The 26,032-nt window shown below is 48.2% G+C and overlaps 1 protein-coding gene across 2 annotated transcripts in view; it reads left to right on the forward strand.

Annotated features, from left to right (window-relative positions):
* LOC119441857 (polypeptide N-acetylgalactosaminyltransferase 13) overlaps positions 1 to 26,032 on the forward strand; it is a 308,456-nt gene that overhangs the window by 121,229 nt on the left and 161,195 nt on the right. For both annotated transcript variants that reach the window (XM_037706492.2, XM_037706493.2), the window contains one exon: positions 12,267 to 12,331. The gene's annotated coding sequence lies outside the window, so the exon portion shown is untranslated. The remainder of the gene's footprint in view (positions 1 to 12,266; positions 12,332 to 26,032) is intronic.

The following is a 26,032-nucleotide window of genomic DNA, read 5'->3' on the forward strand; positions in this document are numbered from 1 at the left end:
TTCGTGTCGACTGCATCCAGCCGCCGGAAGTAGTTTACGGCGAGCGAATAGAATTCTCCTATCGCAGTTTGACTTCCTCCTTCACGATTTTGCTGTTTCGTTCTTGTTTTTTTGTTGTCTTAAGGAAAGAAAATGTCGCAGTGTGCCCTGCGGCGTCACATTGAAATGTTCAATTGGAAACAGCGCCACCTTGTGGATAAGCAGAGCACGGCTTGACAACTAAACGGTGTCCGGCAGCCGTATTTGTCACAACGATCCATTTCAACTTACATTCTTTCCTTTCGCCCATAGTTGAAGGGATCGCTAAAGAGAAACATTGATCCAGTTTAAATTGATAAAGTATTCTTAAAGAACATTACTTTCGTCGATTTCGTGGTAGTATGTGGATTATTAACAGAGAGAATGATTGTCAAAGTTGCATTTTTGAATTTCGCGCCGTAACCTCCACAGCAGGTGCGTCGGTGTGACGTCACTGATTGCAAAGTATTCTTTCGTGTTTCGGCCCTTGTAGTTCTAGTAAACGTTCTTGAACATTCCTAAGTTCAGTCTTTGGCTCTTTTAGAATACAATGCAATCCATTCTTACCGCTAAAAAAATGTAACTAGGCCCGCGGACATGCGTCGTCGAAGTCAGTGACGTCACGGTTCAAGGACGTCACGACAGACGTCAACGACATCTGTCGTTCTGGCGCCTTTTCTGCCTTAGAAAAGTGTGTTCTCGCGGCAAGAGTGGCTGTTTTGATATCGCGGAAGGGTAATATATTAACAGAGCTCAAATATATATATATATATTTTTCTCTTTAGTTTCCCTTTAATGGCTCGGTTGCCACCGAGCCGCCCTTATCCCGTGAATCGACGACTCGGCGCGATGGATAAGAACGGAATTGGATATTCTTTTTAAATCGGGGTTTTGTGTGCTAAAACAACGATACGATTATGAGGCACTGCTAGTGAGGGACTCCGGATAAATTATTTTTCTACCAATTTGCATTTCGACCCCATCGAAATGCTGCGGCTCGGATCGGACCCACGGCCGCGATATCAGCGGCGCAATGCGATCCACTTAGCTATCGCCGCAGTTGACGTAAAATGTAATTCTACAAAATATAGGCCGAAGCGACGAAAATTTCGAGGATTTTTTTTTCTCCTCCTGCCAGGGGGTCGATATGTGTGCATGCGGTAGTTCGTACAATGTCTATACGTACGATGTTCTGTAGACATTGGCCTGTACAGACTAAGTGTGCGCATCCGCGCGCAAGATTCCAGCTGGGATCGTATCATCACCTACAGGCGCTGTCGGCACTGTTGTGCGCGCCAAGTTAGTGCAACAAAAATGTGGTTGATCCCTCTTATATAGGAATCGGTATAGAACACGAAAGTGAAACGTGTCTTCACAGAAGTAGTGTAATGTTTATTGCACATTGATATATAATGTCTATTGGTGTTTTGTGGCTAAAGCGCCCTTAGGCGTTGATGCACCCACGCTGACGCCTGGTGGCACGTCTCCTCCATCACGACTACCAACGTCGATGACCATGAGCAACCGTCGTGCATATGGAAGCTGCACTACGCTGCACACGCTAGCACAACGCGAAAGACGAAGCACGTAACTGACACACTAATACAACGCGCAAGACAAAGCACGTAACTGAATCGTCACCGAGTCAAATCAGCGCGTACAGCGCGTCGTAATTGCAGCCTCCGCGATCAACTTCAGAAACATTTTCAGAGCTAATTGCGGAGGCCACGCTCCGCTGTGCTGAGTACGGTGAACGCCACCTAGGTGGCATTGGTAGTGCTTCTTGATGCCAGCGTCCCTTCGAATGCTGGCATCGAGGCGTCGTAGTGCTGAGACCACCGAAGCGTTCACTGTCGGTGCGCGTTAGTGTCATAATGCAGTACTTCTCTTTTCTGCTCGTAGGCGGCGGCACCGCCCCGAGCAAGAGCGCGGGTACACGGAGGAGTGTTAGATATATAAGGCGCGTCTGTGTAGCTCTCTGCAAATGCGTTTGTGGCGCAATGGGTTAAACGCTCGGCGATCTATCGTCGCGGACCGAGAGGTCGTGGGTTCGATTTCCAAATTTTGCATGTTTGTGGAACTTTTTCTTCTGGTTTCTTTCTTTGTATTATGTTCTATGACGTATTTCCGTGACGGAAATACGTCAGTGAAGTCTTGGTGGACCCCGGCATAAAACACTTTCGTGTTAAAACAATAATGACATTTAACACATGCCGCATATACATCATGAAACGCTTGTGATTGGACCTGTGCTGCAAGTTTAAAAATACATGCCTTAAAACGAGTTCGAAAATGTACAGTTGGATGATTGCTGTCGGTGTCTGTATGTCGTCGTGTGGCGGTTCACTTGATTCATAGTTTTTCATACTTTATTACATCAGGCGCATTTTTCAAGTTCCTGGATAGGTTCGTTATAATTAATCTAGACATGAAATGGTTGATGTTCTTTTATCTGACACTTCTTTGGGAGAGCTTTCACGTAGAGCCCACATTCTGTAAACTTCGCCAAGCTAATTGAATAATTCCAAATTGCCAGTCCGTTTTACAGCTTTGCGCATTCCATGATTCGCGAGACGCAAGAAATGTGTCGCGGCATTTGTAATGTGTGTGAAATGCAAAAAAAAAAAGGCCCGTGTACCGTGCATTGGGGCCACATTGAAGAACCCCCAGGTGGTCGAAGATTCCCCCACTACGGCGTGCCTCATAATCGTATCATGGTTTTGACACGTAAAACACCCGAATTTAAATTAATCTAAGAAATATGATGAACCTATTTTTTTTTCAATGGGCATAATCTATTGGCGCCTGAAGAGGCTATGTAACAATTCTTTTTTTTTTTTTCATTTTGTGCGCGTTTTGCGTTTCTCATTGGCTGGCATTTGCACCAAGCCAGTTATCGGTCACTCTTTGAGGCGGTGATAAGAAATTACCAGAATCTTTACAGTTAGGAAAAGGAAAGGAGAGTGCGCATCTTTACACTATACGGCCCCTTGGTCTCGTGTGCGGTACAATGACCAACGCGACACATTTAGTTTTTGCTCTCATATGCCTTTCTGAAGCGAGCACTATATGTGTTTCCACATCGCGGTATAGCCTCTTCCCTCTTCTCCGCGCCTGTTTTGTTCCATCTTAACAAGCAAGTTGATCGGCACTTATACAAGTCATTGAAGGGATCGTTTTTTTTTCTTCTGCGTATCGCTGCCGTCCTCAAGGCTCTTATACTAATGCGGTGCTTGGCTGCAGCCGATCGATTTAAGATCGCAGCATTTACTATATAAGCGAGACTTTGCGTAACTTCTTGTGTAGGCTCGGAAGAACGTCGGGCCATCCGCAGCAGCTGTCAGCCACGGTGCGTTTTGAAGATCGCATAGCTTTCCGTAAAGCATTCCACCCCCCCCCTTACTCTCTCTCCATATATATATATATATATATATATATATATATATATATATATATAAGCCAGGCAGGCCTTGCATTTCTTTGTTGTTGTTTTGCGCAAGACCTGACCATTAATTTTCCCTTTCTTTCAACAACACAGTTTTTGATTTCTTATGTCTTGCGTTTCGTGGCACCGAGGCCATTTTCGTAGCTCGGTCGCTTCGACTCAATGCACGTCATGATGCTTAGTATTAAATAGTCTCAGTAGAGGGCGCTATCGCTTTCTAAAAGAAAAAAAAGAAAGGACAATGAAGGGAGGGAGCAACGAATTTTTGTGTAGGCCCCTTTTCTTGCAAAAGACAGATTACCTTCCACGTGGCGCATTAACCGCTTCACGCAAACACGTGCGGGGGCATCTCAGGATCGCTTCCTTTTTTAATTTGTTTTTTCTTTTATTTTCGTTCTCTGTACTATATCCCTGCGTTTGTTGCGCTAAAGCGGGGCTCTAGGTGTACAGCGCGTTGTGTTCCCTCGGCGAATTTGTTTTCGCCTGTTTCCTCCACGGGCCGGGTAACAAACTCTACGCACGGCAAAAGGCGATGGCGGACGGAGCTGCCGTCTCCCGGGCCTGCTCTCGTGTCTCCTCGGTGAGCGATGGTCCCTGTACCCGAAGCTCGCCTTTGGCGTCCCGGGTGTATCCGGTAGCGGGGTGTGAGCCCGGGCTCGCGTGCGCGCTCGGATCGATGCTCCGGCCGGCTTATCCGTGCCCACATTTCTCCGCCAAAAAGAGAGAGAGAAAAAAAAAGAAATGACAAGAATAAAAGGCTCAGCGTCTGAATAACAGGAGCTAAGAGAAAGAAAGAATTAGGGTGGCTGTTTCTGCGCTGATTGCCAAGTTGTAGCCGTAGTCTCTTTATGTTCAAGGAGGAGCGGAGTTTTAGGGAAAGCGTAGAGGCGCAGGCTTTAGACTATTATTCTCCGCTTGAGGAAAGTATGTAGAAAGGTGATTGTTTGTAGTTTATATATACAGGGTGTTTCAGCGAACACTTTCAAAAATTCTTAAAGGTTGCCTGTTGCAGATAGCACAATTCTAGTTCATGAGCTGGTCTACTCGAAGAGGCGGACATTACTTGCACAAGAAATTGCAATGCAGAATCGAATAATTAACAAAAATTCACTAACTGATTACGTGATGGCCCATATTGCAATTTACAAATTGTAGCCGTGGAGTTCGCAAGGCGGATCCACTTGGAACGAATTCTCGAGATGACACCAGTTTCGAGATATTGATTCCTGAACTTTGCGGAGAAATGCATTGGCGTTACAGTTAGTTTCTTAACAAAACGTCGCTTTATGCATTGAAGCACAAAATTAACTGGAACGAAGGTTTGATTTTTATTTTCTTCACTAGTGATCAACATTGTTCCGCCATGTGAATAAAAATGGCTTTCAAAGAATACGTTACCAGTCTAAAATTCCTTAGTGCGGCTCATAGTGTCCCTTTAGCGCTGATGTGCGGGCCTTTGTAACTAGAGTGTCATGTGAAACTGCGTGCTTTTATGGCGTATCTTATATGGCACCGGGGGACGGTATTCTCGGGCTATCACTTTCGGAGGTACTTTCACTTTCGCGATAGTTCACGAGGCAGCTTGCCAAGACGCCGTAGACGCCAAACGCGTCCGGCGCTTAAGTCTCGTGAAATCCCGCGAAAGTGAAAGTATACCTCCGAAAGTGATAGCCCGAGAATACCGCCCAAGTCCCTACATCTCGTTCGTTCGTTCGTCGTCCGTCCGTCCGTCCGTCCGTCCTCCGACTTTTCCGTGCCTCTCCAATTTCGACGGTTGTCAGGTTTTATATAGGTTGCTTGTGAATTTCGCGGCGCTATATTTCCGTCGTATCGAAATTCTAAGCACACTTACAGCGCTGACGTTTTTATCCGAATCATCCATGCAGGCCGTCCTGACATATCACCGTCGAGTTGTTGCTTAATTCTCTCTTTCGTTCGGCTCTTGCACCGTCTCTTTAGGATATATGCGTCGGCCGCCTTTACCCATTCGCAAAAGTGAACGTCAGGTCCATCTACACTGGCGTATACGTCGACGCCGCGAGGAATTCACGTGCGCCGACAGATACCTATAGCGTCAGCCGCATAGATCGTGCCTCCGGTGAAATTCGAATTTGCTAGAACTAGCGCCCTTTCTCGTTTTTCTCTCCCCCCCCCCCTCCCCATTTTGTCGTCTTGCAAGTACCAAAGATATATGTTGAACGTCTTGCGCGTCCCTAGATATGCGCCGTCTCCTTTCTTTCTCTCTCTCTCTTTTTCAGCCTACCCTTTCAATGTGGCCGGCACTGCGGTCTCGTCGGGCTGTCGCACGTGCATTTAATCAGAGGATGGGCCGTTGTAGGCAGCTGTACTGGCGCGTTAATTTATATTGCGAACGAACACATCCCTTCTCCAAGCGACTGCGTCAGTTGATGATGTCGTCGAAAGAATGGGTGGTGGATTTCACTTATAGACGGGTGCGCTCGTAATTGAAATTGGTCGTGCGGTCTGCCGCGTACGCGGCAAGCCCGTCCTGCTTAGTTTTTTTTTTTTCTGTTTGTTTTATGTGTGTTTGTATGGGCTCCTCCGACTCGCCCCAATTGTGGTAGCGAAGCTCGTATATATGCAAATAAAGCGTAATAATTCAGACGTCGCGTGAAGACAGAGCTCGTATACCGCGGAATGAGATCTTCTTGCGCACTTCGGATGAATCGGTTTCGTACATTACGCCCGTTTTGTTTTATCCGCAGCGTACTTGTACGTTTAGCGATAACGTTAAATTAGTTGCGCTAAGCGAATAAGGTGTTATGACATGTTCCCTCTAAAGTTATTTGAGGGAGGAAATTTGCTATAGTCAGCTGGCTGCAGCATTGTCGTTTGTCATGCTTCATAATCAAGTTTATTAACGCGTAGTATAATTATATCCAAGACGAAGTCCCGAAGTCAGGGACTGTAATAGTGCTTCTTGTAGAAAGTGAACATGCAAGAAAGCCAAGAGCAGTTGCAGCAAGTGATGTGAGAAAAAGAAAGCGAAGCCAACATATACTTCCTAATGTGCTACCAAGCGAATTATTAAGAATATTTCGCGGGAAAACAGTACAAGTAGTGTTTTGGAAAGCTGCGTATAAGCGAACATGCCGTTGATGGGAAGGAACAAAGCCAGAACGCGGATTTTTTTTATTCATTCATGTAGGTCTCCTAGCGGGCATGCACACACGCCTTCTTCTGCAGTGTGTATTTGTAAGTGTGTGAGAGGGAGACAGCGAATTAGAACAGCTTAATGGATTACTCGCTGGCGCTTATTAATTGCTTATGGAGCTGTCAGTTAGTTGTTTCGATTGCTTGAAACCTTAGGTAGAGGTTAGCGAACTTGGTTAGGTATCGCGGCTTGCTGATGTGTTGCAAACGCGAAAAGGCTGACGTTTCTTTTCTTTCTTTCTTTTTTTTTTTTTTTTTTTTGAAAGAAGCTTTTTTTGGGGGTGAATGCAAGGCGGTTCAAGCAGGTGCTCGTGTGGGGAAATATAAGCTTAACAATGATGCAAACGCGAAGATGTGAGCTTTTTGCATACTTTCATGAACTTAAAAGGTATCGTGAAATACGTTCCACTGAATTTGTGATGAAATCACTTAAATCACTGGTGGTGCGTTTCCCTTGTGTGAAGACAAACGGCTTCGGAGGAAATTTCGTGTCATTAGCTTTTGGCGATGCGACATACGGCGCCCGTATCGCGAACCTTGCCGTAACAGTTTGAATGGCTGCCCATATAGCAACCGACGGGCGGAGCGTTGCCGGCCCAGACAGCTGTGCTAACCCCCCATTGCTGCCATACTTGTTTGAAGTGTGTCGCTGAACTGTGACAAAAATGTAAGTAGACGTTCGCTAAATTTCGTTGCAAAGTCGCTGAAATTGGCGCTAAAACTTTTAGATATTATTTAGGTAGCGTAGGCGTTATTGCGACACGATAATATACACTAGCATTGCGTAAATCATTTACCGATATACCTCACGTTTGTCTATGGTCCGTGTGAGTGAGGAATGAGCAGTGGATTTACCAAACAGTGTGTTGTGGGCTTTTACTTTACTATTATACTTAGATCAGAACGAACGATGACACCTGGAATTTGGCGTGTACCCTCGGATTGCGAAATTACAAATGCAGAACGATTCAAAAGAACACAAGCTGAATACAAATCTGATTTTCCTAGCACGCAAGGTCACTTGGTTCACGTTATCCCTGAAAATTTTCTAGTTCTCGGCGGAAAGTATAACAGAATTCTGCAAGATGCACGAGACCGCGTGTTAAACATGGCGATGATAATTACGTGACCTTTATGCAGCTCAAGTACTTCGCTTCCGCCCCGTGATCTACCTGAAGGCTCTTCGCGTTACTGGTTTGTCCTAAACCCATGCGATAAGAAAGCCGTATGGTTCTCTGTGTACGCCTTTCTACAGAACATCGATCTTATTATTCACCTGCTGCGTTCTAAATCTACAATAAAATTGTGAATGTCCACCATTCGAACGTATTTAGTTAAAACGCAGAGCCGGTAGCGTTAAGACCCATTCAAATAAGTTTCGCAAATAATAATAATAATAATAATAATAATAATAATAATAATAATAATAATAATAATAATAATAATAATAATAAATGTGAGCGCACTAAATTCTGTGAAGCCAAACATTGCTTAATCATTGTCACAGAGCCTATATACAGGTCATACAGTCAATTTCTACCGCATGTAGCTTTTGATTAATGAAGTGTGATCTAGAAGGATATTTTCGAAGCAACTTTCCAAATTTCGAAGTTGCTAGAATGTCGCAAATTCTTTGGTCACGTCAGTAAAAAAAGCCACCAGTCGCTAAATTAAACGTTGTTGTCGCTAAACAGACAAGAAAGTCGCTAATTTGAGCGACGGAATCGCTAAAATGGCAACACCGCTAACCCCGTCTCTTATAAACACATTAACCAACCAGCCAACTACCAAATCACGTCGTTCTTGCTGTTGCGTTTGACAGCAGGTTTAAAACATACACTTCTTCAGGCAAATAATATACGGGGTGATCATTTTTAAGTTTTTCGGGAATTTTTCTAAGTTGCCTATATGGTAGATAGGGTACAGCAATTCTTGTCGTCTATTGCTGGATTATTCGAAAACGCGCGGACATTACTAGCCCGAGAAATCGAAACACGTATTCAACTAATTAACGAAAATTCACTAATCAAGTTCATAATTAATTACTTTATGGCAGATAATGCAGTTTACTAATTGTAGCCTGTTTGCAAGACGTGTCCGTGCTACTTGAAATGAATCTCTATAGGATGACACCAGTGTAGAGATGTTATTTCCCAAAGTGTGGGGCGAAATGCATGGTCGTTCCAGTTAATTTTGTGCTTCAATTAATAAAGAGCGTTTCGTTAAAAAAGTAAATAGAACAATAGCGCATTTTTACGGCGAGATTGATGGTGCATATCTCTAAACTGGTGTCATTCTGTAAGTTCATTCCTAGCGGATACGCCTTGCAAGCTCACCGGCTACAATTTGTAAGTTGCAATATGTGCCGTAAAGTAATGAATTAAAAAGTTCATTGGAGATTTTTTTTAATTAGTTCAACATGTGTTTCGATTTATCGTGCAAGTAATGTCTGTCTCTCTGAATAAGCCAGCTCGAGGATTAGAATTATGTTATCTGCAACAAGCTGTTTTTTTTAAAAATCCGGAAAACTTAGGAATGATCACCCCGTATATAGACGCGTTGCACGGGCGCAAGCACGCACGCACGGACGGACGGAAAGGCGGGAGCGCTGTTCCGTGGGAGCTGTTTCGTATTCCTTTTTTTTTTTTCTTTTTTTTTAGGTGGCTATAATCGTTGCGGGCCCTTATGTCTATTGCTGCGTTGTCCGGAACGGGAAAATGAGCTCGACCCTCGAACGACGATGTGGTGCTCCTCTGCGCGTGCGCCGTCACTATGTATACGGGATCATCGTAAAGCGATCGTTCTTTTCCGCCGCCCAACGCGGCGGGGGCGCGTTGCGTGCGGGCCCACGGGCGCACGTGAACTCGCATAAATCTGCGGCGGCCTTTTGCACGGAGGCGAGCCGCCGTTACTCACGCCGTTCCATTCCGAGCCGCGCCTGCAGCGACATCGACAACACACCCGTTCCGCCGCTCGAGCTTTCGAGCGGTTGCAACCGCGTAGCCTGCAGCTGTCGGTAGCGATACGAACAGAAAGGAAAGAGAGCAAGAAAGGTGGGCGGGGGGAACGCGCGACAGACGCGAAACCGGAACGATGGAGGTACTGAGGTTTTAACACGTTAGCAGGTGGCGCGTTTCAGGCATCGCTTCCGCCGAGTGCGTCTCCCGATGATCCGTTACCCGGCTGGGCTGTTTCGAGCGAGAAAGAATGAACTTTAATCACGAGGAAGGCCCAGTGGCCCGAGCAAACGCCTCCTAGATAGCATAAGGCCGGTTCACTCCGATCCGTGACGTCATGCTGCCTTGCCCGGCAACCATAGAATCTAATGGGGACACTGCCGCGTAAGCTGCGGTGATTTTGACGTCACTGCTTTTCGTGACGCCCGGCTTGGCGATTGAAATTTCGCTCCAAGCAGCATGACGTCATAAACCAGAGTGCACAGGCCTGCTATCTAGGACGCGTTGCCTGAGCAGGTCTGAGGGCCCATGGTGGTAATGATGAAACAAAGTGTAAAAGAAAGAACACGTTCATTACAAGCTTCCAGTCAAGCCGGCCACGCACACGAACTCCCCTGGATTTAATAGTTAGCCGCACATCGGCCTGTTGACGGGGCGTAGTCTGTGCTTCCAGTGAAATACTGCCACGTCTTTTTGTGTTTCTATATCTTACTGTCACGAGACGGGGACAGTCCCACAATATATGTGCCTGACTGTCGGAGGAGCACCGACGTTTGCGTGCACGTGTACTCGACGTCACTAGCATTGACGTTGAACTCGGCTCTTTCTCCTCCTCGTTCATCGAGGCGTTTCGATAAGATCACCGCCTGTAAATATCTGATAGCACACGTTCGCCCACCCCCGAAATGATGTTGCCCATCAAAGTTCGATGCGGCCACTAGATGGAACTCCGTTTTGGGCGCGCATGCGTGCCCAGTGTGTATACGCAGCGAACTTCATCGTTCGCTGATTACCGATACCAATCTAAATGCGCATTATGTGACCTTTGCAGTTTTGAAGACGCGTGCACTACGAAAATACATGTGCGCCCGGATTACGCTGTAGTTTAAAGGAACCCTGAAGAGAAAAAAAAATGATTTATTCATTATCACTAAATTGCGCTTCTACAATATAGAAAAAAAAACACCACTCTTGTCTCGATAAGAAGCTTGGTAAGCCCCCCCCCCCCCCCCCCCCCCCCAAAAAAAAAAAAAAAAAAAAAAAAACGCACTGATAAGAGACAGGTCGCGCCCCCTCCTTGAAGTTCCCGCACCAGATCGCTGTGACGTGGATTTTGGCAGTGTCTTCTAGGCCCTAGTTAATTTCTTAGCGGTAAAGATAAACTACATTGTGTTGTACTTTAAGGAGTCTTAGATTGGACATGGCGAGTTTCGGGAACTTTTTCTGAGCCAACGCGACCTAAACACGACAAAGTACTTTTACGTTGAAACGCGTGACGTCACAGTGCGTCCCGGCGTTGGGGATTCGGCGAGAAATTTAAAAACTGAATCTTTCACCATCGTTTTCTCTTCCAATAATCGACCTGTTATTTCGAAATTAATGACAAGAGTTTTCAAAGAACGCTTTATCCGTCTAAACGGTTTTAGTGTTATGCTTTAGTTTCTCTTTACAACAGGTTAAAGGAGCGGTACCACTCGGGACGAGGCAACAAGGAGCACACATACACGTTGCTTCGTGAAGTTGCTCTTTAGGAGTGGGATGTATTTAAAAAAAAAAATGTTTTTTTTTTTTTCGAAACATCGGCCAATTCTCGCTCCTTCCTCAGGTTTTCGCGTCATGCGATAGTAGAATAAGGCACTGACGGCCCAGTGCTACAGCTGAGAACTAACATATAGGCTGGAAAACAAACACATGCAACGTTTAGCCTTCGTTGTTGGAACGTATATCCCGGTTTGCTTTGTCTTACTGCAGACGCACAATAGACCGAGTTTCGTCAGTGCGCGCTGTTCGTTTTCGAGTAAATGAGCAGATTGAGCGTGAACAGCGCAAGAGGCAACACGGGGAGGCAAACAAGACGGGACAACGTCCCCGTGTTGCCTCTTGCGCTGTTTACGCTCAATATGAATTGCCACCTATAGCCCCGTCAGCCATCTTGCTAAAGGCGCAGACACCGTAAAGGGTCTCTTCTTGCTTGTTCGCCGCGCCTTTTATCTTATTGTTCAGACTACTACTACTACTACTACTACTACTACTACTACTACTACTACTACCACTACTACCACCACCACCACCACCACCCCCCCTCCTCCTCCTCCTCCTTCATGAAAAACGTCGCTCTGTGAGTTGGCCTAGTTAAGCCCCGGGTTATAACCGCGCCGACTGGCACGAAACGTGCACACGATGCGGAAATAAAACGTGGGCGCCCTGTAGGCTCCGCTACACTTCGTCCTGCATAAATTTGTCGCGCTGGTTGGTGTGGCTGTAAGCCGCTTACTTCGCTCCTTCCCCGCCATGCCGAGGCCCACCAAAAGCATAATGTTATCTCTATATATACGCCGCAGTTTGGTGTATGTATACCCGACAGGTTAAACATATTACGCGGGTCTGAGCTTCGCTATAGGGTTACGTGCTCGACTCATGTTCTTGTATGCCTTCTCTCTCTCTCTCTGCAGGTGGTCCCTCCAAACTGGTGAATGTGCCGGAGCACTAGTTGAGGCGCTGCTGGGAAATTGCCAAGGTGAGCAGTAGGAGAATTCATCCATGCGCGTCCCTGCTTTGTGTCGCGTTGTTTGTTTGTTGGAAACGACAACATAGTTGTTTGGTTAGTAACTTAGTGCAGATTATCAGCTGCAACCCTCTTTTTTTTTTTTTCTGAAAGTTTCGTGGCCCGCCGTGCTTTGGCTATGACGTTCTGCAGCTGGTCGCGAGGTTACGGGTTCGCTTGCCGGCCACAACAGTCGCAGTCCAACAGTAGGGGGGAGGGAGGGACTGGAAAGAAACAAAAACTAAACGGGCTTGTGTATTCGGTGCATTGGGAGTACGTATAAAAAAAAAAAAAAAACAGCGGTGGAAAGTAATCTGTAGCATTCCATTGACGCCGTATCTCGTAGCCCAAATGTTACTTTGGAACATTGATCTCGATGGTATATGCAGTGAGGACAATGCTTTGCTGGGCGAGTTACCGCCACTTGTCCGTATCGGGTATGTCCGTTTCTAACGCCCGCTTCTGGCCTCTTTCGTTGGCCGATCCCGGAGGTAGTGCAGTCTCTTAAATATAAGTGCCACTGGCTATGGGCCTCTAGGTATGTGCCACAAGGTATGTGCCCCTGCACGAGGTTACGGGGGTACGTGCAACTAGGGCCACTGTGTATGACGATAATGATGATCATGGTGATGATTGCGATAATTAACCGATGACAAAAGTTTGCAACGCGATTCAAGTTCATTCAACCTCTAGTTCAGGTTGACCAAACCTTGTTGCTCCAGTGCGGCTCTCACAATAATTTATACTATTCAGACTCCAGGTTCTAAACCCCCAACTTTACCCAAGAAGACATCGTCGTTTTTCGTCTTCAACCAGACGTTGAGCTGCCTTCGCCTCCCCCCCCCCCCCCCTTTTTTTTTCTTCGAGAATTCCGTACGTTCCTCTCTGAACCTAACAACTAGAAAAGAACAGCAGCAACATAGTACAATGATTCAGCAGAGACAAGCGAACTAGCCCTGAAAGCAGCAACTTCGCGTTTTGAACGTGTTCGAGCATTTCATCAAGCACTCACGATCGAGTTGCGTAAAGAGAGATCTGTACGGAGGTTCCCCGTGCCGCAGTATCTAGTACAAGCCGACGCTTTCCGAAAAAGACGGGAACGGAAGGACAACGAAGAGTGCATCATTACGTCGGCAGTCGCATCGCGTATTTCAGGCTCCAGCGGCGGTAGCCGCTTCGGGCGTTTTCCTGCCCGCAACCATCGACCGCTGCGTTAGCGAGTGAACCGCGCGAGCTTGGTGAGAAGAACGCCCAGGGCAGCTGGTATGTACGAGGGAGGTGAGAGGGTGCCGCGCACTGTTAATTCTCGCGAGTTTCGCAGAACAGCGTTTCTACCCTGCCCCCCCCCCCCTCCCCCCCCCCTTTTTTTTTTTTTCCCGCGTCCGTCGCTTTCATTGTTTCGAGCGGGTTTACCACCGGCCCGCGTTTGCGCCGGAGAAGACAAATTGCGTCTGCGGACAAAGAGCGGATTTTCCTCCTCTTCGCGAGGTTGCCCGAAGCGGGCGAAGCAATCCCGGCGCGCTGGCGCGCTGCTCGGCGACTGACGACGCCGCGGCGGTTGAGCCGCGATCGCCGCCTTTAACCGCCGCACAATGAAGCGGCGTGCATTGCGGAAGGGGCGAACGGGCGATAGAGAGAGGCGAGCGCTTCGAGAAAGACACTGCGGAGCCAATAGGTGCGCCGCGAGGTAGTTTGGAAGAGGACGGACTGAAAGCTGGCCTCATTGTCTTCTACGTTTTTTTCGATGTGGTCCCGCGGCATCTTGGCGTGGATCAAAGGGCTTCGCGCGCTCTCGGAAGCGAGCGCGGGTTTCTTTGCTTTCATTTTGTTTGTTTTCTGTGCCCGTCACCGGCGTCGCGGGTTATATCCCTCCTCCAAACTTACTGCCTCCATGCGCTGCTACAGCACCGCGTCGTCGGCCGGTGTCTTGCTCGCGCGTCGCCGGTGCTCGAGTTGAAAAGGTGATTCTTTAGCGTGCCGCCGACCTCCTTTGCAGCCGCGTCGACGACACTGTCGTCGGAAGGATGGGGGGAGGGTGAAAAGAGTACCGCGGCGCGACCGAGGGACCCTTCTTTGATGCGCTTCTGTACGTATCTGTCTGTCTGCGGGCGTGTTTGTGCGTGTACGTGAAAGGAAAGAAAGCGATATATATGTGCTCATAGACGGATGAAAAAGAAAGATGCGTTGCAGTTGCGGCGTGCTCCGCTGTACTCCGGAATCATTGTTTCGCGGGGCGCCCATTGATAAGTGCGGGGCGCCCATTGATAAGTGAATGCGAGGCCGTTATGTAGTACGGCGCCTCGTGTGGGGAAGCACTCTGTCGCAGCTCGGCGCCGTTTATGCCGAGGTCGTATAATTGTCCTTTGTGCAGGGCGCCCCTTTTTGTTTATCTCGCTTTCTCCTGCTCCATCTTTTGTGTACGTATACATAAACCTTATTCATTTAGCTTCCGCGCAACCATCTTTGCTTTGTGCTGGGCCTCTTCGAAATGTCCGTGAGGAAGAATCGAACAACAGGAAGCGTCGCGGCTTGCCGGCCTTGTTGTCTTCAGACCTCGCGGTCGTGGGTGGAGCGGGGGAAACTACTTGACCTCTGCCTTATTATCACCTGGAGGCCGAGTTATCGGCGGAGTTGCCAGGGTTTTACGGTCGGCATCTCGCGCGTATTTTTACGGCCGGTGATGGCGGAATGAGCGTATACCACGTGCATGGTTGTCAGGTACCGGGATGTCGGACTGATACGTTGAGGCTGTGGACATAATCGCAGACTACGTGAAGTATTTCTACGTCCGGGTGACTGGGACTTCGTGTCGTTATGTGATGAATCCGCCGCTGTGACTCACATCTACAGGCTATCGCGCAGGAAGCTGTATGCCTCCGATGCACTGCTCGCTGCCAATTGTTATACAGACCACTGAAAAGAAGCACTGAAACAGTTTACATTGATAAAGTATTGTTTCAGCACTCTATTTTGGTTAATTTCACGGTAGAATGTTGATTACTAGAACAAGAAAGCATTTTACCAGAACTTCCCTTTTTTTTCTTTATTTCGTGCCAGAACCCCCGCTCCAGTACGTCACTGTGACGCGCCACGCATCTCGAGGTACCTTCTCTTTATTTGCACCGCTGTGGGCGCGGTAACATTTTTCGAGGCATGCTAGTTCAGCTTTTGGCTCGTTTAGAATACAATGTATAGTCATCCTGTACCGATTAAAAATATAATTAGCTATGCCAGAATTGACGCCGTCAAAATTTGTGACGTCACGGTGAACTTGTTCGGGAGCTTCAAGGAGTGTCGCCGCTCGTCGCTTGTTTTCTTTCTTTTTTTTTTTTCCGTCTTTCTGGCTTTTGAGGACTCGCTCTAGCGCTAAGGCAGCTTTTCATTGGTATCGTAGAAGCGAAATTCACACGAACAGCTCTCTATTTCTCGCTTTAACTTTCCTCTAAGGGCACAGAAGACGTCATGTGACGATTGGGCGCTCACAGCGGATTTAGAGATAAGTATTTCGTTTGTCTTTTCAGAAGCGTCATTATAGTTGCGATTTCTATAGACGCAAAACGTTTGCGAGACACGATACACAAATATCTGCAAGTGGCAGTCGCCGTACCTCGCGCTTATTCAGGCGCCACTAAAGTTGTGTACGGTACACGCGCTTCTTGTAACGGTTTGTATATAGGATGCACACCGTACGCCTGTATCGATAGCCGTGAACGAAGCAGCCCATGCAGCTCGTTGTCTTAGTACAGCTGTTTCATCCTTTGAGAATGCGTGGCGCATTCTGAAGGCTTTGGCAAGTAATTTAATAACTCGAAAATTAGGCGCCGCGGCGGTGCCTATTAAGTGGGCCGTGTTTCACTGCTGGATGAATGAATAGGCGGCGGCTGCGCAACTTTGTCGACGAGAGCCGTCGCCATTACAAGAGAGAGAGAAAGAAAAGTCAGAGCAGCAGGTGTGCGTCTGACAGGCCTCTTTTCTCTCTCTGTAAGTTACTGCCACGAAGAATAGCGTGAGGACGAGCGAATGTTTGGTGCCACGCCTGCGCCGCCCCGCTCGAAGGTTGCACTATTAAAGAGTGTCCCTAAACGAGCCGTGCATGGGTCGTTCGGCAGCGCCGCCGTGTGCCCCTTGCGTGAACGACGGCAGCGTCCGGGCATTGAGATTCGCAAATATGCAATTCACACACGAACATCGTTGTGCTTTCTTTTCTTTCTTTCTGATTTTCTTTCTTTTTTTTTTTGTTAGCGTCACGCTGAAACACGAAGTTCAGTCCTAGCCAGACATAGTTGCCGACCTCCATTTCTATTCTTTGCAGTATTGTTTTCGTTGTTGTTGTTTTTGCGAACGTAATAGCTGCGGTTTTATTAGCACTGCCACAGTTTCCCACGCAGTTTAGCGTAGCCTCTAGCCTTGGTTGCTTTCAAAGCCATGTGCTAAATTAAGTTTAGCTGTGCTCAAACTGATCGGGTTTAATTTAAGAGGCAAAATCCTTTTAAGGGCTCGCAGGGATCCGTGTGCTCGGCCCTCCCTCCGCTCCTGCCTGCTTCGCGAGCGGCGTTCGGCGCCTGGAGTCTGACTCCGTGCTTCGTGCGGAGTACTTCCGTGTTGTGCGGCGAGAAAAAAGAAACTAAAAGAAAAGCAGCTCTTCCGTAAATTCAGTGCGAGGTGTTGCGGCGCCGACCCACGGCGCCTTCGTCGTGTACGCTTCGCTAGAGAAGGGTGGGAGGGGAGGCAAATAGCGAGCACGTAGTCGCTTCGAGAACAGGTGCGCGCCGCGCGATAAATCTGCCCCGGGGTTCAGCTCGCTGTGGCAGGTTATTCGTATTCATTCTCGGCTTGCCGCGCAAGGAAATACGAAGAAGAGATTTGTGAGAAGCGGACGGGGAGCGTACACAGTTTGCGCGAACCTCCTCTCTCTCTTTTTATCCATGTTTCGCTCTCGATTCCGCTCTGCTCTCTCCTCGTCATGACCCCCCCCCCCCCCCCTTGCCGCCCACCCTTTCTTTTTTTTTTTCTTTTTGATTTATTGGTTTCACAACGTGGCTTACCGTAAGCGCAGTGTGGCCTATATATATATATATATATATATATATATATATATATATATATATATATATATATTGTGAACTTATTCGTTGCCTCGCGGGGAGTATTTTTTTTCCAAGTCCCCAGTTCTTTACTTCCCCAGTTGCTCATTCTTCATTCTTTTTTCCCGTGCCTATGCGCTTCCTTTCCTCCCTCCCCCGCCCCTCCCCACGGGAAACGTCTTTCCTGCAGAGCCTCGCGTCACGTCTCCTACCCGCTTGCCCCACCTCTTCTCTATCGATATTCTCACGTTTCTCAGTGTGCGAGCGCCAGCTGCCTCCCCCCCCCCCCCCCTCCCCCCTCGACGATTCGCGCGCATTCTCCTTAATTTGTTTCCCAATAGCGTCTTCTCTTGCACGATTTCGTCTTCTCTCCCTTTTTCCAGGGTTGCGCGGCTATATTTCTGTCGTGTGCCCTAAGCCTAAAAGTCGGTTAGGCCTCGTACACTATAATATCCGTTCAACCTCTTTACATCTGTCTCTTTTATTGCTCGTCAATTCTTTCTGCGTGTGGCCCGTTTTCGACGCGCTACGCCTTCTTCTTGAGCGCGCAGCAGCCTTCGGGTCGGTGGCGGGCTCGTTTATCGCTGCAGCCTCCCACCCCACGTTGCGCTTAATCGACTCAAATCAGCGTCCACACCGCGCGCGTCCTAAGGTTTGCCGGCGCGCCTAATGGGTCGGGACTCCGCACTGCGTGCGCCTGCACCTGTGGCCCCCGGTTTGCGACACCGCGCCGCGCCTGCCGGGGATGCCTCGGTTTTTCTAATCGTTTGTTCTCTTTCTCTGCGGGCGCTTGTTAGCGCCTCTCGTGTTTGTATATATGTAGGTGCGCTGCGGCAGGTGCGTCAGCCAAAGGTTAGCGCTGGCAGATTTCGCTGCGCCTTGATTTCAGAATGCTTTGTTTCCCTTCACGTCGTCCACGCTTTGTTTTGTTCTTTCCCTCTTGCTCGGGATAGCGCTTCGCTGATGTCGTCGCTTGACACGCGCTACAGGTGGCGCGGCGAGCAGCCTTGTTTCTTTTTCTTTCTTTCTTTTTTTCGCGCCTCTTCCTTTGTCGTCACTCCGAGTCACGCTAGGAAAAAAAAAAAAAAAAGGAAAGAATGAAAGACGATAAACGTCGTTTGTACAACGCGTGAAAATGCGTTGTCTTCGGCCTTTTGTTTGTGGAAATGAGCGCATGCTCTGTGCGAGTATAGCATGGGAAGTTTTTTTCTCTTCCCTGGCACTTTGTGCGCGCACGCTTCTTTTTTTTTTTTTTTTTTTTTTTTGTTTGTGTGTGCGTTAATTGCGTTGTGTTTGGAAGGGTTGGGCTGTGCTGTGTTGTGTTTGACACGGGTTGGGCTTTGTTGGGCTGCGTTGTGTTTTTGTCGGAATCATTCAGTGAGCCTCCTTCGCGAGCGCGTTCACCCGTATACACCCGATGAAAGGAGATGCACTTTGTCGAGCTGGCGCAAAACGAACTAATTTCATTTGAAATCGTGCTACCATGCCACGTTATTTTCTGACGTTATTTTCTGACGTTAACCTCCCACGAACAGCTTAGTATCGTTCGCCGCCCGCGTGACTTTATGCGCTTCGAATCAAAGTACACGAAAAGGGTCAAGGTTTGGCCACTCTGGCAAAGGGATGCGTGCCGCATTGTTACTCCACGAAAAGGGCGAGTCCGGAACCAACAATACTACAAAAAAGTCCATTATGCCGGCTGTCATTACTGTCATTTCCTCGCATGTAACAAACTATAAAATCGACAAAATATCGACCGTGAAAAATAAAAGGAAATCGACCGTGGTGGAACTATAAAAACTCTCTGGAGCCTACGTTTTGAGCAAGGGGCGATTTGTCTAGACAATTCCCCTTGCCGAAACGTCGGGTCCAGATGCTTCCTTTTGTTTTTTCGGCCACTGCCGGATCACTTCTAGTCGCCGTCGTCCTCTGTGCCTCAGCTCTGACAAGAAGATACGTGGTCCGAAAACACTTAATTGCGGTAAAGCCAGCTTTACGGGATGCCTTTATGCGGGATGCGAATGCATGCACCTACGTGACCTCTCGCATTTCGTCTCTGTTCCAAGAACTGGCCTTGCGGCGTTCGCGGTAATTGCAAGTTGCTCCCAGTGAAAAGAAAATCGGGGAGGGAGAAAAAAAAAAAAACTTGTGTTTGCAGTTCCCGGCGAACTTGTGCAATGGGTTCCTTGGGGCGCACGAGCCGTCGAAATGAGGTTTCGGTATTGTGTTCTTGTTTCTTTTCGTTTCCTCGTTTTATTCACGCCGTGCTGTAACGATCCCGGAGTGTTAGAGAACGGGGCAATAAGCTGCCACGGTGGACTTCATTTCCAAGGCGCCACGGTCGAGTCACTCCTACGTGTTGGGTCTTTCTATGGAGGTGCGCTGTAGGTGTTTTTCTATTAGTTAACCGAGATTCCGTATTTTTTTTTTTTTTGTGCTTGTGCTGTGGCGGTTGTTAAGAGGTGTTTCTTTGTTTTCAAATACTTCAGACCCTAGTGGGGCCCTTGCAGTATGGGGTGAGATGATTTCTTTTCAAGCTGCCGCCACTTCAATATTCGGTCGGCGCCGTCGCGAATGGTCACTGCTGTTTTGTCACGGTTCAGAAGCCAGACGAGGTGGATTAACTTTTCTTTAAGTGCCTCGGCGTGTCACGGCTATCGCGAAGTGAAATTAAGAAAACGCAGTGAGAAAGCGAGAGAGAGAGAGAGAGAGAGAGAAGAAAATGATAATCTGTGCAGTCGTCATCGACCACTTCCCAGCGCGCTTGAAGCCTTTCATCTTAATTTCCTTTTTGCGTGGGCTTATCTGGTTTACTTTTTCCGATGCCTTTGAGAGATTATTCTATCAAGTCTAAGCGACGGAAGCGCCTCTATCCCGTCTCTCGGCGATTTGCCATGCGGGAGATTTCGCGCCGGAGATTAATTCTGTTTTTTGACAGCCGGCCTATCGGCCTGCCGGGTTCACCCGCTATTTTCTTCTTTTTTCTGATTCTTTCAATCGTATTAGCTCCTTTGCTATAGGCTCGTTTGGGAGCCGTATCATTGTTTCTGGCGTTTCCCTTGACTCGGCTGCCGTTCTGACGAATGGGTGAATGTCTTAAGAATATTCCCGAAAGAGAACGTTCGTGTGTCGCATGCTACATTTGTATGTAGTGTAATTAATAGACGCATTCTATTTAAAACGGAGATATCATTCATCCACTCCGCTTGTATTCACATGCATATGCGCGACGAGTCCTATGCAAGGGCAAGCAGAAAGCACCGGTGCAAGTTGCTGCCGCTTGTAATGTAGTCTGCTCCACTCGAAGCAGGATGCTTCCTGGGCTTGTATACATAGGTTGTCGTTTTCACTTTGCATTGATTAGCAGAGCTACCAAAAAATAAACAAGATATTTCATTTCAGCTCCCGCTGCCTTTTGGGTTTCCTCTGTGACGTCGTGAAAACTAGAAAGCCCATTTAACTACCGCGCTCCCCCTGGAGATCCGTGCCTTTCGTTACTGGTCTCTAGCAGCAAGATCGTTTCCGTCCCCTGCGCTATTGTGCCGACTTCGGGTGAAGCATAACTGCGAGTCGGCCTAGTTGGAACAGATTCATTTTTAACACTTTTTGTGCGCGAACAAACAGGGACGAAGAAAAGGAGTAACACAAGGACGAGCTCTCTGGTTCTTGTATTACTCGTTTTCTTCGTCCCTGTTTGTTTGTGCACAAAAAGTTTTAAGAATGAGACTGGGGGTGGCTTAAAAGGTACTGGCAGGACAGTGAAACACTTCGTCAAACAGCACTTTGGCGGGGCCACACGAAACCTATGTAACGGTCCTGCAGGCGTTTCATTTCATATCATTTGTTTTTCTCATAGGGGCATAGAGGATTGAGTGTTATGTAAAGAAGTAAATACAAAAACTGAGAGAGAGAGAGAGAGAGAGAGAGAGAGAAATATTTAGCAGCGTAGCAGGCCTTAAAACAAATTGTTAACAAGAGCTTTCTTGAATTCGGTGGCATCGGCGACGGAAACGATGGAAGCCGGAGCGAATGATATGAAGACCGAAAACCTCCCTCGAGCAAGTATACGGGGTAGCAGTGTACATTTCCGAGGCTGCATCGACAAGGCTAAACGCCCCGCATCGAACGCGTTCGCGGGCACTGCGCAACTGGTAGCGTGGCGGCAGCGTCGTCCGGCTGCTTGGCTGCTTTCCTGCACTCGAATGTATAGTTCCTTTCATTTCATTGGTTCCGCGGAGCTCGCCGGGGGTCGCCAACTGTTGCTACACGGCTCGGCGAACTGCCCGAGGTTTTCTCATCGGTTGATCCCCGGGGCGGCCTCGCCGTCGAAAGAGTAGGAGTGTGTCACCCGCGTGACATCCCACTGCCGCCTTCTATACGTCTGACCGCCCGCCCGTTCGTTCGTCTGTGTGCGTGCGGGCCCCCCTCTGGCGCGTCATTCGAGTGGGCGCGTGACTGGCGTGCACCGGGAGCGAAACCGGAGGCCGCGCCTGCACTGATTGCGCTACCACCCCCGCTGTTGCTGCTGCTGTCGGTGTTATAGTATAGCTGCTGGCCCTGTACACACTCTGTGCCTGCTTCTCCGTTAAGCGTGGTGGCCGTCCGTCGTTCTCTCCGGGCATGCGCACTCTGTCTTTCTGCCCGTCACGTCTTGCACTTGGGAGCACGGGGACTACCGGATTGTTCTTTTGCCGCTGCTCGGAGAGCTAGCTGGCTGTCGCTCTTCGACGTTGAGGGAAATGCCAGCCGCCGCTGCTGCTGCTTCGGGCGACTTGTCCGAAATCGACCTGTCCGTCTTCCTCGCGTTCCGAGCACGAGCCCCGAGAAGTCACTGTATAGCCGGATATGTATGACGCCGTGACGTGCCTTGCCGGCGGGTGTCTACAGAACGGCTCCCTATATAGCTTTACAGGCCCCTCTATTGATCTTGAAATTGTCTTTCTTTCTCTATTTCTTCCTTTCTTTCTTTCTTTCTTTCTTTCTTTCTTTCTTTCTTTCTTTCTTCTTTCTTTCTTTCTTTCTTTCTTTCTTTCTTTCTTTCTATTCCTATTAATTTATATTCCTTAGCGCAACGATATCGCACGCTACCCTCTCGTCCTTTCATTTTTGTTGCTTCTTCGGTGAGAGCGGGAAAAAGAAGATTGAAGCTCTACGTAGGTTTTGGTACTTTTTGACTCGGATCGAGAACCAATTTCCCCGAAGATGGAAATTGGCTCTCGCGTTGTCGTTTCAGGCCTGTTTACCGTTACGTAGGAGCACGAGAACGGAGTCTTCGGACCGTCCCTCCCCTTCCTCTTTCCGCTGCCGGCAATCCTTCGGTTTGCCTTGCAGTCACCTTCGATGGCGAGCAGGAGTGGGTTCTCGGTGATCGGAAAGGAGGTCGCGAGAATCCGTTCTAGCAAAGGCAGCGAGTTACAGATTCATGGAGTGTTTCCGGGATCGGCGACGCAGACGCTGCACTGAAGCAATTTTAGCCGTGACAGCTAAGTGTTTTGCGATGTCGTCGTTCGCTACGTAACCTAATATTTGTTCTGTGCCTTGGGCGTCTCTCTTCTTCGCTGGCGGCCTTGCCGTATCGTTCCGCGAGCCACACTTTGATGCGACGTTGTAGGCATTCAATAATAAAGAAGGCACTCTGTGTGTTGTTGGTATTCGCGTTGCAAGAACTGCGCATGTCCCGTAATTGGACAAACAACGGAACACTTTTCGGAGCGGCGCTTTCGGTTTGGGCTCTTACATAAACAGCTGCGTTGTCTGTCGTTTCAGCTTTGGTCGCTGCTTTGGATCGGGCTGAAACTTGCGAAGGTTTCACGACATCGTTTACGCGTTCTCATTCCGGGGCCTTTAGCATAGGAACTTGGTTGCACGGCATTTCCAAAGGCCCGCGTGCATAATTAATGCTGAGGCAGTTCTTTCTCAGTATTCGCGGCATTATACTGGTCATGCGTCGGGCCGTCGTTCGACCGTATTGGATTATGTGTAACATTTTCCCTGCCGTTTAACTTCGACTATTGAGTCATTTCAGCGTGTTTTTTTTTTTTTTTCTTTTCTCTTAAGCGCAGTTCCCTGATTTCGTATGCACGCGCGTGAGCGACATTTCTTTTAGGTGCTGCTTACCGTATATACTGCCGATACTTGTTCCCTTCATATCGGTTTGTCTTTCTGCCTCTCATTTTCTGCCCTCCATGCATTCAGTATGCCTTCGTGTATTCTGATATATAGGTCAGATTCTCCGAGGATACCGTTTGCGCGCTGCTCCTGCGCGCATATTATGCAGACGATGCCATGACGACATTTTGAGTGGAGCCGGTTGGACGAAACCCGACGCGTTGAGCCGCTATTAATTTAAGCAGATATCGCTGCTCCTCTGACAGCTCACTTTTCGGTTTTGTGTGCAGCGTTCTCTTTTTTGATCATCTTGCCCGTTGTCACGACGGCGTCGTTAACGTTAATTGTCTTTCTTGCAAAACGCGCCCTTCTGATAAAGGGCACAAGAATGGAAAAATAAAGAAAAACGAAAAAAAAATAGAAAAAGACGGTTTGATTTCGCTTAAATTATTGAGAGGCGCTCGCGTCGTTCGCCGAAGAAACTCGTTTCACGTTTCACGGTATAAGGCGCGCGTCATGCGCGTATACCGTACCGGACAGTGCCGTCGTCGACCTTCACCGTATTCTCGCACGTATATCCCCTGCGCTTAAATTCCGGGGTGTCTCTCGAGGTGTCTTTCATGCGTTTCGATAGTTCGCAGCCTTTCATCGCTTGAGTCACTTTGCGTGCTTGAGACAATGTATCAGGTAGACAAAGTTAAGTAGTTCGAAAATAAGTCACGACCACAGGGAACGCATTTTCATCACGCGCTCTTGGCATCAGCAGGACTATAGTTAGACGTTGCTTAAAAAGGTAGCTGTGGCAGCGAGGCTTGTTTTTGTGCAGAGTTTTCTGCGTATGGGAGATAGCGTTTATTTAGAGTTTAGCGTTCCTTTCAGGGGATCTGTGTTGTAGTCAGGCTTGTCTTTTTCATGGAAGGCTTATTTTGTGCGTGCGTGCGGGTTGTGATAGGGTTGTTCGCGCGAAGATACGGGATCTCTGCAATATTGGTCGAGCACCGTTCGTTTACCGTAGCGCCGCGTCGACCATCTCGGAGGCCAGGTGTAGCTCGTATATACGTGCGTGCCTTCGTGGCGCTCGTCGCAGGCGTTCACGCCTTCCTAGAAGAGCGGAATGCCGTTCGCGTGGCGGCGTAATTGATTAGCGCGTCGCGTTTCACGCGAAGTCGTTGGTGATCGACGTTACTTCTCTGTCTTTCTTGTTTTAGCGACTCGTTATACGTGCGTGCGATTGGCGCTCTTTTCTATTGGTGCACGTTAGCTTTTTTGTACGTGTTCATAGTTCGTCTTTTCTCCCGCCGCCATTTCGTGTCGCTGCAGCTGTTAATTGTTCTTCGGCCAGGACCAGTATATGCTCCGACGCAGATAAATTCGGGTGTATATAGTTTGACGAAGGTTAAGTTTTAATTCTTGCGGTACGTATTTTCTTGATGGCCACTTCTTTGGGTCTTGCCTAATTACGAGAACAGATGGACATGAAATATACAGGACACGGTCCTCGTCCGCGACCAGGGCCTTGAGTGGCGCTGCATGGTTTGCATTCTCAAGGCTGAATATACCATGCAGGCGTTTCTCTTTAGGGTAGGTTTTTAGGCTTTTTTGGTATTGTAGAAGGGTAACCCACTAGTACGTCTGAAATGATTTTTCTCTTTAGTGTCCCGTTAGGATGAAGAAATGGAGAGTGGAGCGAGACGTCTAATGCGTACGGCAAGTAAGCGATGGGCCAACAGAACTACAGAATGTGTGCCGAGGAAAGGGAAGCACAGTAGAAGACGGCAGGCAACTAGGGCGGTATTTTGTAGCGATGCCTTTCCGGTGATAATGCCTTTTCGCGCTTTGTCAGTGGTCAGAGCGACGGTCCGCTCGCGTTATCAACGGGATCAGCCGGCCGAGAGCGGTGGATGATAAGACTAGTATAAAATAAGTCATAAGGCATCGCCACAAAATACCGGCCCTAGCCTGTGTGATAAAATTCGTAAGTTTACAAGCATACGAGTGCTCAGCTGGCGCAAGATCTACGGTAATTGGAGATCGCTGGGAGAGTCCTTCGTGCTGCATCATCCTGCAGTGGGCATAAATATACTAATGATGTTGAACGTCTGGAAAATGTTTAACTCTTGCTGCAGGCAAGCAGCGGGCTCTGTAGTGCATATTGCATGCTGGCGAACACGACGTCCAGAGTTCGATTCCTCGTCGGAACCAGTAGCACCCCTTGCGTTTAAGTGCATTTTGAAAAACTATGGGTATGGTTAAAATTAACCCGGAAAACGCTGTACACCCCCATTGCAATCAATGGCGTCATCGGATAGCCTAAAGTCGGGGACGGCCTAAGATTGCTGTTGCAAATACTCCGCTGTGCAGCTCAGAGAATTTGTATACATCGATGCACGAATCAGATCGTGGTTTCGGCACGCAAAACCCTAGAATATAATCACAACTTGCTACTAACTTCGCATTCATAACCCGTGCTTATGCTTAAACT

Source organism: Dermacentor silvarum, chromosome 2 (assembly GCF_013339745.2).
Source record: "Dermacentor silvarum isolate Dsil-2018 chromosome 2, BIME_Dsil_1.4, whole genome shotgun sequence".
NCBI classification, from domain to species: domain Eukaryota; kingdom Metazoa; phylum Arthropoda; class Arachnida; order Ixodida; family Ixodidae; genus Dermacentor; species Dermacentor silvarum.